The following is a 13415-nucleotide window of genomic DNA, read 5'->3' as shown; positions in this document are numbered from 1 at the left end:
AGCGGAGGGCTCGACTTGAGCCCATTCCTGTAGTTGCAGGGCCGTCTGGACCACACCCTTTCGGGACTCAGTGGGACCCTGTTGTGGCTCGTGCTTCTGATGGAGCTTTTCTTCCATAGAAGACAGAGCACAATCAAAGTGTCATTTCATTTGATGCATTGCCTCTTCTACTTGACAAGCCCATCTTTCCAATGCTTGTGGGTTCACACAAGATCCTGGGGGATGAGCACGTAGCTCATTTGTCACCTCTGTCATTGGTATGTCATCATCTGGCAGAGGAACAGTCTGTGGCTCCAGCCAAAAAGCAGTCTGTGGCAGAGAAGCAGTCTGTGGCAGAGGAACAGTCTGTGGCAGAGAAAGAGTGTGTGGTCCAGGATGAATCTCTGCTGGCAGCGGAGGTGGAGGGGGCAGGCAAGCAGAGTAGAGGCGTGGTTAACAAGAAGGACCGCCTGTTTCACCGCCCATTGACTGGTCGACTGTAACTTCCGCGTTTGCCTTCAGTTTGCTCTGAGGCATAGTGGCAGTAACTTCCTCTTTTGGCTCTGATTGCAAGAGCTCTTTCTCCTGCTCCTGCAGGAGCTCACTGACAGTCTCAAAGTGTTTTTCTGCTTTCTGCCCTTTTATCGTGCTCGGGCTTTTAAACAGTTCTCTCAGCCCCCCGTGCTGTGTAGTTTGGGCAGGAGCGACAACCCCAGCCGGTGTTGCAATTGCCTCCACCTCAGCCGCAGCTACTTTTGACTCGGCTTGCGTATTTTTCAAGGCATTTATAACAGTTCTCCAGGTGGGCCCTAAGTTTGTCATTTCTTTCCCTTTTCCCTGGATAGTACAGTCCCAGAGGTGATCCCCTACTTCCCTCCGCTCGGCTACATAGAAGAGGAGGAGGGGAACTCACAAATGCCCATGCTCCTGCGCCCATAAAACGAGCTTATTTAGATCCTTTTCCTTGACCTCCTCCCCTCACTTAGCGAGGAGACTGAGGAGTAATTTCTGTGCTGCCGCAAACTCTAAATCCATGCTAGCAGGGTATCACGGAGGGAAGGTAGCGACCTGTGGAAGGTATCTTTTCAGCTTTATACCAGCTAGGCTAGTAGTTTAATGCCTTAGAAAGCCTCGAGCAGCCTAGAGAGGTAGCATGGGCGATCTAGCACTTTAGTAGCTCTAAAATTGGTACCTATATCAGCTGCAAAGCAAATACCATCAGCAGAAGCAAAGAGGGAGAAATATAGCTCTCTGCTCGCTCAATTTCCTGCAGTTAGAAGCTTTCAAATGGGACAGACAACAAGAGACGTTCACAGGAAGATAGCTGAGCCAAGAGAGGGCAGGGCCTCCCTCGACCGTCTCTTTTATTAGGAGAAGGGGAAGGGGGAGGACTGGGGGCGGACCCGGGGTGACCGGCCAATCAGACACTGCTGAAGAGTTTGAGTTACATTTGGTTTTGCCCCATCTTAGAACAAAGGAGTTCGGAGCACATGGCAGGAGCAAGTGTCTTTGGGAGAGGAAGCTCAGAACAGGCAGCAACAGCGACCCTTCTTACCAGCCTGACCGATGTCCTTTGACTCACGGTCGACACTCTCCGCCAGCAGTGTCTCTGTCGCTCGTTGTCGTCACCCTCCTTTTGGTGATCAGCCAGCATATCTTCCTCTGAGGAACAGTCCCTGGTCGGGCACCAGAAATAGCCAGAGATCTTCCGGGATGAACCACGCTTCTCATAGAGATATGATGGAACTCCGTTTATTCTATTGCCAGACCCATAGTTATACTCTAATTTCTCAAGCACGCGTAAGCAAGCTCCATGCTATTGGATTACAGCTACTGTTCACGCGGCCTTTAATAGCAAGCGATTGGTTACAGATTAATATGCACGCCACTAACTAACATAAGTTTTTCTCTTTCTATGGTCAGCATCCCCCTCCCCAACATCCTGTTGGCTTGCCACATCAGCATTGCTCCTCTCTTTTTTCCCTAGTCAAGGACAGTTCACTAATACAGCTTGGATTGTGCATGTACACATGTCCCTGTTCACTCAGCCATTTCTCTACACTTGCGCTTATGTCTACACTGCTTGACAAGCAAGGCAAATCTTTGCCTGCGCACGATTTAAAAACTATACTTTGATGGACTGCTTCTAAAATAGAAGGAGTAACTCAGTCCACGATTTTTACGGCAGATTTACGGGATAAAGTAGGAGTGGAACTTTGGAATGCTGCGGCTAACGGTGATAAAAATGCTGCACAAATTATTTCCTCCTGGAAAATAATTTTTGAAGCTTTAAAAGCTCAAGAAAAATCTCTTGCTAAAGATAATGAGGGTGCCCTTTGCTCCCCCTCCGCAGAAGTGGAGCCTCAGAACTCTTTACAATTTGAAGAGACTGTGCCTCCTTCACCAAAGGCTTCAGCTCCCCTTGCAACAAAAAGGGAGGAGGGCTCCTCACGATCTATAAAAGCATTTACCACTGGCTACGGTCCAGCTGACAGCAGCGAGGATGAAGGAGAGGATCCCTTTGACCCCGGATCTATTGATCCTGAAAAAGAGCCAGATTTATTTCCCCCCGATCCTCACGAGACCTGGGTCCACTTGAAACAACAAGCATTAAAAGAAGGGGACTTAGATTTTGCAGACAAGATTGTGGCACCGGTCTTGTATACGGGACCGAGAAAACGGAATGCCCATTGCTTTCTCAGAGATCGAAGAGCTTCGGTGGGCAGCCACAGAGCATAGCATCAGTTCACCGTATTTTGTGACTTTGCTAGATTCTGTGCTTGCAGCTCATGTTATGACACCATATGATTTAAAAACTCTGGCACGGCTGCTGGTATCTCCCGCTCAAAATGCTTTATGGGAAAAGGAGTGGAAAAAAGGTCTACAGGATCTGATTCTAAGTTATGTGGGTCATGCTAATCAGACCCTGGCGGCCCTCACAGTTAGACAGCTTATGGGAGCAGGACCATATATCGACCCTAATGTCCAAGCCCGAGAGATTCCTCAGGAAGCTCTTGAAGGAGTCCGAAACGCGGCTCGCCAAGCCTTCCTGAAGGTCCCTGATGCAAAGACACCTCAGAAATCATTTACAATCGTTGTCCAGGGGCCCCAAGAATCCTATATGCAGTTTATCGACCGACTTAAACAGGCCCTCGAACACCAAACTGATAATGCAGCAGCTCATGAAATTTTGCTTTTGAAGCTTGCTGTTGAGAATGCCAGCGCAGACTGTAAAATCTCCTTAAGTCTCTGCCTAACCAGAATCCGACTCTGGTCGAAATGATCGAAGCATGCAATCATGTTGGCACCCTAGAACACCAATATCCAGCCATGGCTGCAGCCCTTGCAGCCATGAGAGGGCCCCCTGCAACTTCAGGAGTCTGTTTCAGCTGCGGCAAACCCGGTCATTTGAGAAAGGACTGTTCTGCTCCAAAAAGAGATAAACCTAAAGCCACTCCTGTGTGCTCACAGTGCCACAGAGGCCCACATTCTCCTAACCAATGTCGCTTTAAGTATGATTCTAAGCCTGCTCCAAGGATACCAGGGAAACTGGAACCAGAGTGTGGGACGGCGGCACCACACTCTGACACGGATGCCTCAGCCGCCCCTGCAGATGCCTGCTCCTCAGATGCCTGCCCTGCAGGATGCCTGCTCCTCAGATGCCTGCTCCTCAGATGCCAGCCTCGCAGATGTCCAGAGGCAGCTTCCCTCAAGTTTTCACCCAGCAACTGCAGGGAATGCCGGATTGGACCTACACACCTCAACCACAGTAACGTTAAACAATTCTTCTGTTCATTTGCTCCCTACAGGAATTTTTTGACTGCTAGGGCCCCAAAAGAGCGCCCTACTCTTAGGGAAGTCCTCAAACAGCCTTCCAGGACTTTCTGTTCTCCCTGTAGTTATGGACTTAAATTTTAAAGATGAACTTAAGATCATAGTTTGGACCTCTAACCCTCCATGTTTTATCCCACAAGGTACCTGCATTGCTAAATTAATTCCTCTTCCACATGATTCACCATCCTTTGTAGAAAAATATGGTACCAAGGTGGGAGAATTTGGTTTTGTAAGGACCCCACAAATACTATGGGCACAATCAATTTCTGATAAGCGTCCTACCTGTCAGTGCACCCTGTCATTGCAGGGACAGCGAATAACACTCACTGGTATTTTAGATACCGGAGCTGACGTTACTGTCGTTTCTCAAGGTAAGTGGCCCTCTAACTGGGCCCTTATGGAGGTGCCTATGGCCCTCACCGGAATAGGAGGGAGTAGTCGCAGTTATCAAAGTTGCCATTTGATTCAAGTGACAGGACCAGAAAACTACACAGCCTCTGTAAGGCCATTTGTTCTACCTGTGCCCATAGTGTTATGGGGATGGGATGTACTCTCACAACGGGGTTTCAGAATTCAATCGGATTTTTAATAGGGACCATTGAGGCACGCAACACCCTGAAATTAACCTGGAAAACAGAGACACCCATTTGGGTGGATCAGTGGTCCCTACCATTGCCTAAACTGCGTGCACTCACTGAATTAGTCCAGGAACAGCTTCAAAAGGACATATAGTCCCCTCTACCAGTCCTTGGAATTCGCCTGTGTTTGTTATTAAAAAACAATCTGGCAAATGGCGTTTGCTCCATGATCTCCGCAAAATTAATGCTGTTATGGAGGACATGGGAGCCCTCCAGCCTGGTCTCCAATCTCCTACCATGATTCCCCAAAATTGGCACTTGACAGTCATTGATTTAAAAGACTGCTTTTTTGACATTCCCTTGCATCCTGATGATGCACCAAAATTTGCTTTTTCTGTCCCGAGCACCAATATGCAGGCACCCTTGCAAAGGTATCACTGGGTTGTCCTGCCCCAAGGCATGAAAAATAGCCCCACTATCTGCCAGTGGTTTGTTGCAAAAATTCTCAGTCCCATTCGCTTAGACATGCCTGATACTCTTTTGTATCACTATATGGATGACATTTTAATTGCTGCAGAAAAACAAGAAGTCATGGAGAAAGCCTTAGCCCTTGTCAGTAAGGCTGTAACTCAAGCAGGACTTTGTGTTGCTCCTGAAAAAATTCAGCGTCAACCCGCTTGGAAATACCTGGGCTGGTGAATTAGGACCCAGAGTATTTCTCCTCAACCTTTACAAATTCAAACTAACATTTCTACTTTGCATGATGCTCAGAAACTTCTGGGGACAATTAATTGGGTTCGTCCCCTGCTAGGAATCTCAAACGCAGACTTGAGCCCTCTGTTCGCTCTGTTAAAAGGAGAGCCTGATTTACTATCACCTTGGCAGCTTACACTGGAAGCTCGCCGAGCATTGCAAAAGGTAGCTGATGCTATCTCAAATCGGCAAGCAGCTCGTTGGGCTCCAGAGATGCCCTTTTCTTTAATCATTTTAAATCCAGCTAAACAGCCTCATGCTTTAATTTTTCAGTGGGACCCTAACTTGCCAGACCCTTTATTAATTATTGAATGAATTTTTCTGCCACACCACATGTCTAAAACTGTCAGTACCCAACATGAAATGTTTGCTTTGCTCATTGTAAAAGCTAGACAGAGACTTGTTACACTTGCAGGTGTTGATTTCTGTTTGATTTGTTTGCCTGTTACTGTGTTTATTTACAGTGGCTTTATCAACAGTCCGAAGTGTTTCAGATGGCTCTCACTGATTTCTCTGGACAGCTTTCCACATACCCCCCGAAACACAAGCTCATGGCAGCAGGATTCAATCTCCTGACACAACCCAAAAGAAGTGAGGTTCCCTTGCAAGCATTAACTGTTTTTACAGATGGGTCTGGTCGCAGCCACAGATCTATGATGCTGTGGTGGGATTCTAATCTCAACCGATGGGACTCAGATGTCGCCACTGTTTCAGGATCTCCTCAAATTGCTGAGTTAGCGGCCGTTGTACGAGCCTTTGAACGCTGGTCTATCCCTTTTAACCTAATAACTGACTCTGCTTATGTTGCAGGACTTGTGGAAAGAGCTGAAGCTGCGGTGTTGAAAGATGTGCCAAATGCAGATTTGTTTTATTGGTTACAACAGCTTGTTTTCCTTTTAGATAACAGACAAGAATCATATTTTGTAATGCATGTTAGATCTCACCCTACCTTACCCAGTTTCATTGCAGAAGGGAACCGCCAACCACCTGCGCAACTAGTACCTGATCGCTTTTCCCAAGCAAAAATCAGCCACTCATTTTTTCATCAAAATGCTGCTGCACTTGCCAGAACTTTTGCTTTGCCCTCTCAGCAAGCCTCTAACATTGTGGCTGTGTGCCCAGACTGCCAAAGACACTCCTTTCCTTCTCTAGCTGGAGGTGTTAACCCTACAGGACTCCAGAGCCTCGAAATTTGGCAAACAGATGTTACTCATTTTTCCAAATTTGGCAGACTTAAATATATACACTCCTCTATAGACACCTTTTCAGGTGCCCTGTTTGCATCCTGTCATACAGGAGAATCGGCAAAAGATGTTTGCCATCATTTCGCAAGTGCCTTTGCAGTCTTGGGAATTCCTTCACAGATTAAAACTGATAATGGTCCAGCGTATATTTCCCAGAGAGTTGCAAATTTTCTTGCCCTTTGGGGAGTTATACACAAAACGGGGATTCCTCATTCCTCCACGGGCCAAGCTATTACTGAGCGAGCCCACTGTTCACTAAAACGTCTTTTATTACAACAGAAAGGGGGAATGGGGAATGCTACCCCAGCTGAACGCTTACAGAAAGCATTGTATGTGTTTAACTTTTTAAATTGTTACCTGATGGATCCCAATCCCCCAGTTGTAAAGCACTTCGGCAGTAACCGACAGTCGGAAGTCAAACAGAAGGCCCCGGTCCCTGTTAAAGACCCGGAGATAGGTAAGATCCTGGGACCTTATCCCCTCATCACATGGGGAAGGGGTTTTGCCTGTGTTTCTACAGAGAATGGCCCGAGGTGGATCCCAGCCAAGAGCGTGAGACCCTTCAGAGAATCCTTAAAAGCTTCTCCTGAGGACTTTGAAGATCTCGGTCACCCTGGCACACTATCAGCAGAGACCCCGGCCATCCCAGCCTCTGCCTCAGCTCCAGAGACCACAGAGGACACCTTGCCCTGATCATCAGCTCGGCCAGCTTCTACTTGACTACAGGGGACTTATTGACTTTACACCACTTTTTAATTTCCAGGGACGACCCACTCCAGCAGAAGTACAAAATATAATTGCAGGTCAAGTCTCTCTTCGTGAACAGTACTGGAAACGGTTTAAAGAGAAACTTGGACTTGAGAGCAACCCTATTCCTTGTTTTATTTGCAAAAATTATTCTCATCAAGTGTGGGTTTTGTGTCGGTGTCGAAAGTGTCAGAAGCAGTATCGCATCGCGCTGTGGCCACTGTCTGCAGCGTGATCCTTTGTGATATTCTTATGATAATTGTGTAGCACAAAGGATCACACTGTGGAAAGAGTATGGCTGGCTTCCACAATGGTATCTTTGGGAGCCAGACCTGCCTTCTCAGACTAGTTCTCTAAGCAGGGCTCCTTCTCGGCGACGGAGAGGTGGCCGCAATGCCACCCCTCCCAGAACGTAATGTTTGGCTTACGCTTGCTGAATCCTTAAATGAGTCTACGCTGTGCCTGTTCATGACCTCCCCTGGTGACCCTTTCCAAACCTGTTTGGTAGCTATGTCCTTAGTGAAAAGTGAATGGGATACCTTATTCAATTTGACAGTTTGAAGGGAGTGTACTGCCATGGGCCGAATTGAGCCAACCTGGTGGTGCCAGGAAAGTTGGCGAAAAAGGGCTGGTGAATCAGCCGGATGGTACTTTTCTAATGACAGGGGTTTAGGAGGAAATAAGGTCCTTAATTTTTCCCCTCTCCCTATGCAGCCCCAAGAATTGGATATTTTTGGGTCCACACAGTCTTTTGCATGTTTTTATTTAAACTATACTAACCACCCCAGCAGAAAATTTGGCTTAGATGTTTCAGGAACAGGAATTTACACCAATGCTTCTGCCTGGTGTAATCATACTTTGCCCCAACCAGTCACTCCTAGAAGTGATGCTATTGGACTGCTGGACAATATATTTTTGATATGTGGGAACAGAGCATGGAAAGGAATACCAGGCAAAGCTATAGGAGGTCCTTGCACTTTCGGGCCACTAACTATGTTTCACTCGTTTTGAGGAAATTTGCCATCTCTGCATAAACTGGTGTGAGCAAAATGCAGCACGCACACATATAGCCAAGATTGTGATGATAATGTTCAATCTTGGAACCTGGGAGCCCGAGTGTTTGCATCTATCATTCCATCTATCGGAACAGCTCATGCTCTGAAAACCTTGAATAACCTTGGCTGCTGGCTTGCAAAACAAACTAATGCTACTAGCTCTGCCTCAACACGCTTGTTAACAGACGTAGATAGCGTGAGATGTGCTACACTGCAGAATAGAGCTGCAATTGACTTTTTGCTTTTAGCGCATGGACACGGCTGTGATGAATTTGAAAGCTTATGCTGCATGAACCTGTCTGATCATTCCCTGTCTATTCATGCTAACATCCAAGCCCTTCGGAATAGTGTTAGCAAACTGAGAGTTGTAAATGATAACGACTGGCTTGGAAGCATACTTGGCGGATGGGGACTCACTGGCTGGCTTAAGCATTTAGCTAAAGCAGGAATTTATATTTTAACCATGCTGTTGCTTATGATGTTTTGTCTGCCATGTGTTTTGCAATGTGTTCAGAGACTGATCGATAAGTCAACAAAGAAAATTCTACTCGTGGATAAGAAAGGGGGAGATGTGGAGATACAGCTAGAGAGCAGAAGTGAGAGCACTGATAAACTCATGTCAGAAGTGGACGCACTAACGCTGCTAGGCCGCGAACCATGGCAGGCAGTAAGGCCTATAATGAAACAGTCAGCATAAAAGGCAGTGATAGTTAGTGTGATAGTTAGTGCTAGCTTGTAGTTTTGCAATGTTATTAAGAAACATAGATATGGTTGTTATAGTGATTGCTGCTTATATAACTGCTAAAAAGGTATAAATACTCAGCTCTGTATCAATAAAATTGGCTTATTGCATCCAAGCAACCTGCCCCGTCTCTTTCATTGCCAACTATCTCGCGACACAGCTTTTATATAGCTTTTATGTATCCTCAGTGCTCTTAGCATGCATACTTCAGTTCCTTAAGTCCGATAACTTAGCATAGTCCTAGTATTCTGTTAAGCCAGGAGACCAAACATTCTGGAGGCCTCGCAGTTGGAGGCCACAAAGCCCTACGCTATCCTGAGAAACCAAGGTCCTCTCTAGAACACATCCTGTAAACTAAGATTAGGCCCATCCAGGGGAGAATTCCTCAAGATGGGGGAATATCACGCTATTCATTCAAGCCTCTCATTGAAGAATCTTTGTTAGATATGCTAATTTGCAATGTCTATAAATTGTATACATGATCTATCGTGTGTGGGCATTTTGGCACATTCTACCTTGGCAAAGTGGTGCACCATAAGGATCCTTATTAAATACTGAGGTAGAAACCCTTTTTTCCCTTAACCGTGTCTGGCTCTTAAGTTTTTAGACCAGGAAAAGGCATCACAGAGGTGTTTCAGTTGCTTAACACTGCCATGGCCACAGCAAGTCCTTGCACCATTGCTTTTGGTGGTCCCCCGTCTTTGCCTACTACCCTCAGAATTGGTTCCTGCCCCAGTTATCAGCTCCCGTTGTGCCTTTGCCACCCCGCTGGAAATCTCCGTGTCCAATCGTGTGTTCCTGGAAGTCCAGCTGCTCTCCCCATGCAGTTCTCGGGTGGTGCCAGCACGCAGAGGCTTCGCTTGTGCGCTGTTGGCTCTGGTGGTCCACACCACTGACCAGATGGTGGAAGGATCTCGGACGAGTTCCCCGTTTGTACAGCAAATCACACTATGAAAAGCCAGTGTCCATAAAGGAGACAGAAGAGTCCTGCAACTTTATTCAAATAAAGGGAGAGAATCCACTGAAGCACATGCCCATAGGATTTTCTCTCTCAAGGTTTTGGAGAATGCAGCCTCCTTTTATTCTAAACTCCCGGCTGCATGTTGCCCTCTTCTTTTCCCCACTGGCTGAGGTACTGGAAGGTACAACCTTCCTGAACTGCCTACTGCATGCGACCCCTTGAACCTGTCATTTTCTCCCAAAGTTCAGAAACTCAGGCTTGTGCGGACCCATTTGTCTGTTTCAGGAGTCAAACTGTCTGGGTTCTGTAACAAACCTGCGGCTTGAAGTTGGTAGAGACATCAGGACTCATTTAAAAGACACTGACACCCATACCTTCACCCATGAAATTGCTTGTAAAGACATTAGCACACATCTTTCCTGTCAATAACAACCATTAAACACATATAAACAAACATTACATTCTAGTCCTATTATTTTTGTGAACTTCTGTCTGTGCTGAGCTCACAGGAATAAGTTTAGGCTTATTCCAAAGTTTTAAGTCCTGGTTTCCTGCTGAAGTCCATAGCGTTGCTCTAGCTTGTGTAAGATAAATTGTAAGTTGTCTTCTTGTTTCTTTCTTTTCCAATCTCACCTGCTTAATCATGATCTTCTGGGCTCCTATTCTTTGACTAGCAGCTGCCAGGTTTGGGTTCACTGGCAGGCTGCTCACCTGCATTCTCTCTGCTCCCAATAACCTGATAAAACAGGGACTAAGACAAGGTACAAGCAATAGTTCCGCAAAAGCACAGTTACTAGGACCAAAATTATAATCCAGGCAGTGGAATTTAAACTCTTTTTTTTTTTTCGTCCTTCTCTTTCTTTTTTCTTCTCTGGCCACAAGCACGCCCTCTGCCCCTCCTTTTCCATCAAGGTCTGGTATGACGTATTTCTACCACTCAACACCTGATGGTTTTTTCCTCCTCCTCTGTAAACAGCGGGATTTTTGTATCTTTTACTTCATTGCTAGGTATTAAAGCAAGCATTCTGTTTTCTTTTTCCATGGTGGCCTCCTTATCTAGTTCCTCAGCCAACTGACAATGTCAGCCAGGGATGGCCTGGATGCCTGCAAGCTGCAGCAATGTTATAAATGTATTGTGATGTTGGCTTTTCGCATGTTACATAATTGTTAGGAATGTATTGTGATCTTGGCTTTTTTTTCATGTTCCTTAATGTTAGAAAAACTTTACCTGGGTTCTGTAATGTAATACATGATATAGAATGTCTGTTGTTTCTGTAGTCAATTTAGAAAAGATAGGCAGAGAAAGCCTTCACATTCCTGGAGTATCTTATCAGAGAAGAAACAAAACCAGAAACCAGAGATCGAAGAATTTATGGAGGGAGCAGAGATGGAATGGAGCCAAGGAGGAAGATAAGGCAGATGAGATGATACACAGAAACTCCAAAGGATTTATGAATCATGCATGATTGTGCTGAATATGCAATAAGAGATGTACTTTTAAAGACGATCTTTTGGATGTAGAGGTGTGCCTTTGGCTTTCTGCCAAAGCACTTGGCCATAATACCCTTTTTGCTGTTGTTTCCTAATTGTCCCTTTTATTAAACTTTCCTTAAAATTTTACTAAGATGCAAGAAGCCAGGAAATTGACTTTGGGACAAAAGATAATAGTGTATACTCCACATGCTGTAAGCACTGTGTTAGGCCAAAAAGGGGGGCATTGGCTTTCCCTGAGCCATATGCTGAAATACCTGACTGTTCTAATGGAGCAAGAAGATGTGGAGTTGAAAGTCACCACAGCAGTAAACCCAGCCCAATTCCTGAACAGCCCGATGCAAGGAGAAGAGCACCTAAATTGAGCAAGTTTATGCAAGCTGACCAGACCTGCAAGATGCCCCCACTGAAGATCCAGAGACAGAAGTAGCTTTGTGCAAGATGGAAAGCAAAGAGCCGGCTATGCCAATGTCACGTCAACCGAGGTAAGAGAAGCTGCACCGCTGCCTGTGGACACAGCGCAAAGGGTAAAACTCATAGCATTACAAAGAGACAATTAGCAGCAGGAAAATGAGTAAAAACATATAGACTGACTCGAAATGTGCTTTTAGCATTGAGCCATAAGGTTAGAGAGAGGTCTATTAACAGCACAGGGATTTCCAATTGTATATAAACAAGAAATATTATCCCTCCTTGTTGCTATCCAACTGCCCAGAGAAGTGGCCCTACTACACTGCAAAGCACACCAACAAGGGGATTCCCAAATGCATGCAGGGAACAGATTTGCAGATAAAGCTGCACAAGGGGCTGCACAACCAGGCATCCTGTGTTAATACCTGAGAAAGCTATTTCACTTCCAGAAGTTAGACCTGGTCATAGCCAGGCAGATTTAAAATTAGCTACCTATCTAAAAGCCCAGAATAAAGAGGGTGGATGGCTAGTAACTCCTAGTAACCAGGTCATAGTCCCACCACAGCTAATATTAGAAATTGTTCAGGAGAAACACCAGCAAACCCACTGGGATTTCGATGCTATGGTGACAAGTCTATGGACTCAGATACTCAGTGTCCATATGACAAATACCAAGTCTGTTACAGAAAAATGCCTGATATGTCTTAAAAATAATCCTTTCAATTAAAAAAAACTGCATCCAGGGATCACTAAAAGAGGAAACACTCCTGGAGATTACTGGCAAATTGATTTTTCTGAGCTACCACGCCGACAAGGATACAGGTATCTCCTAGTATTAGTGGATACCTTTTCTGGGTGGCCAGAAGCTTTCCCCTGCTGCACCAACAAGGCTAAGGGAAGTAACCAAGATACTTCTCAAAGAGATCATACCCAGGTTTGGGGTGCCTTTAGGGATGTCATCTGATAGAGGATCTCATTTAGTATTTAAAATGCTATAGCCACTCCATAAGCAATTTCATTGGGGAAATCCTAAAATGAATTAGAAGGTTTATCTTTCTCTCAGAAGTTCTTACCCTCGACCCCAGTTCATTCATTTCAGCCCAGAGATCAAGTACACATCAGAAACAGTGGACCTTATCTAGTTCTGATGATTACAAGAATGGCAATGAAAGTGAAAAGACTTAATTCCTGGATTCATTGCACCAGAATTAAGAAAGCTCTAAACTCCAGGAGAAACACTGGACAGTGAAAAACATCGGAATCCTGAGGCTGAAAATTTAGAATATATCTGTAGACAAGTCCCCACACTCCTGCATTCCCTGAGCTCTGCTGCTGAGGAACACATCTGGTGCAGGAGCTGGGTTTGCAGCTGCAGTTCCAGAGGCAGACGGACAGGTTGAGATGCAGGCTGAGCTCTGGCTGGGAGCCCGGAGAGACCAGAAGCTGTGCGCTGCCAACCTTTGTAACAAAGGACAGAAACCCAGTGACCGCAGCGAGGTGGATGGACACTGAGAGACAAAGCAGGGACCCTGACCTGCCAAACCTGATGGATAACAAAGGAGAGCAAGGCCTGTGATGCCAGAGAGGTGGATGGACATGGAGACACCCAGCAGGAGCGGA

This window comes from Corvus hawaiiensis, chromosome 33, assembly GCF_020740725.1.
Source record: "Corvus hawaiiensis isolate bCorHaw1 chromosome 33, bCorHaw1.pri.cur, whole genome shotgun sequence".
Lineage (NCBI taxonomy): Eukaryota > Metazoa > Chordata > Aves > Passeriformes > Corvidae > Corvus > Corvus hawaiiensis.
This window is presented reverse-complemented; position numbering follows the sequence as displayed.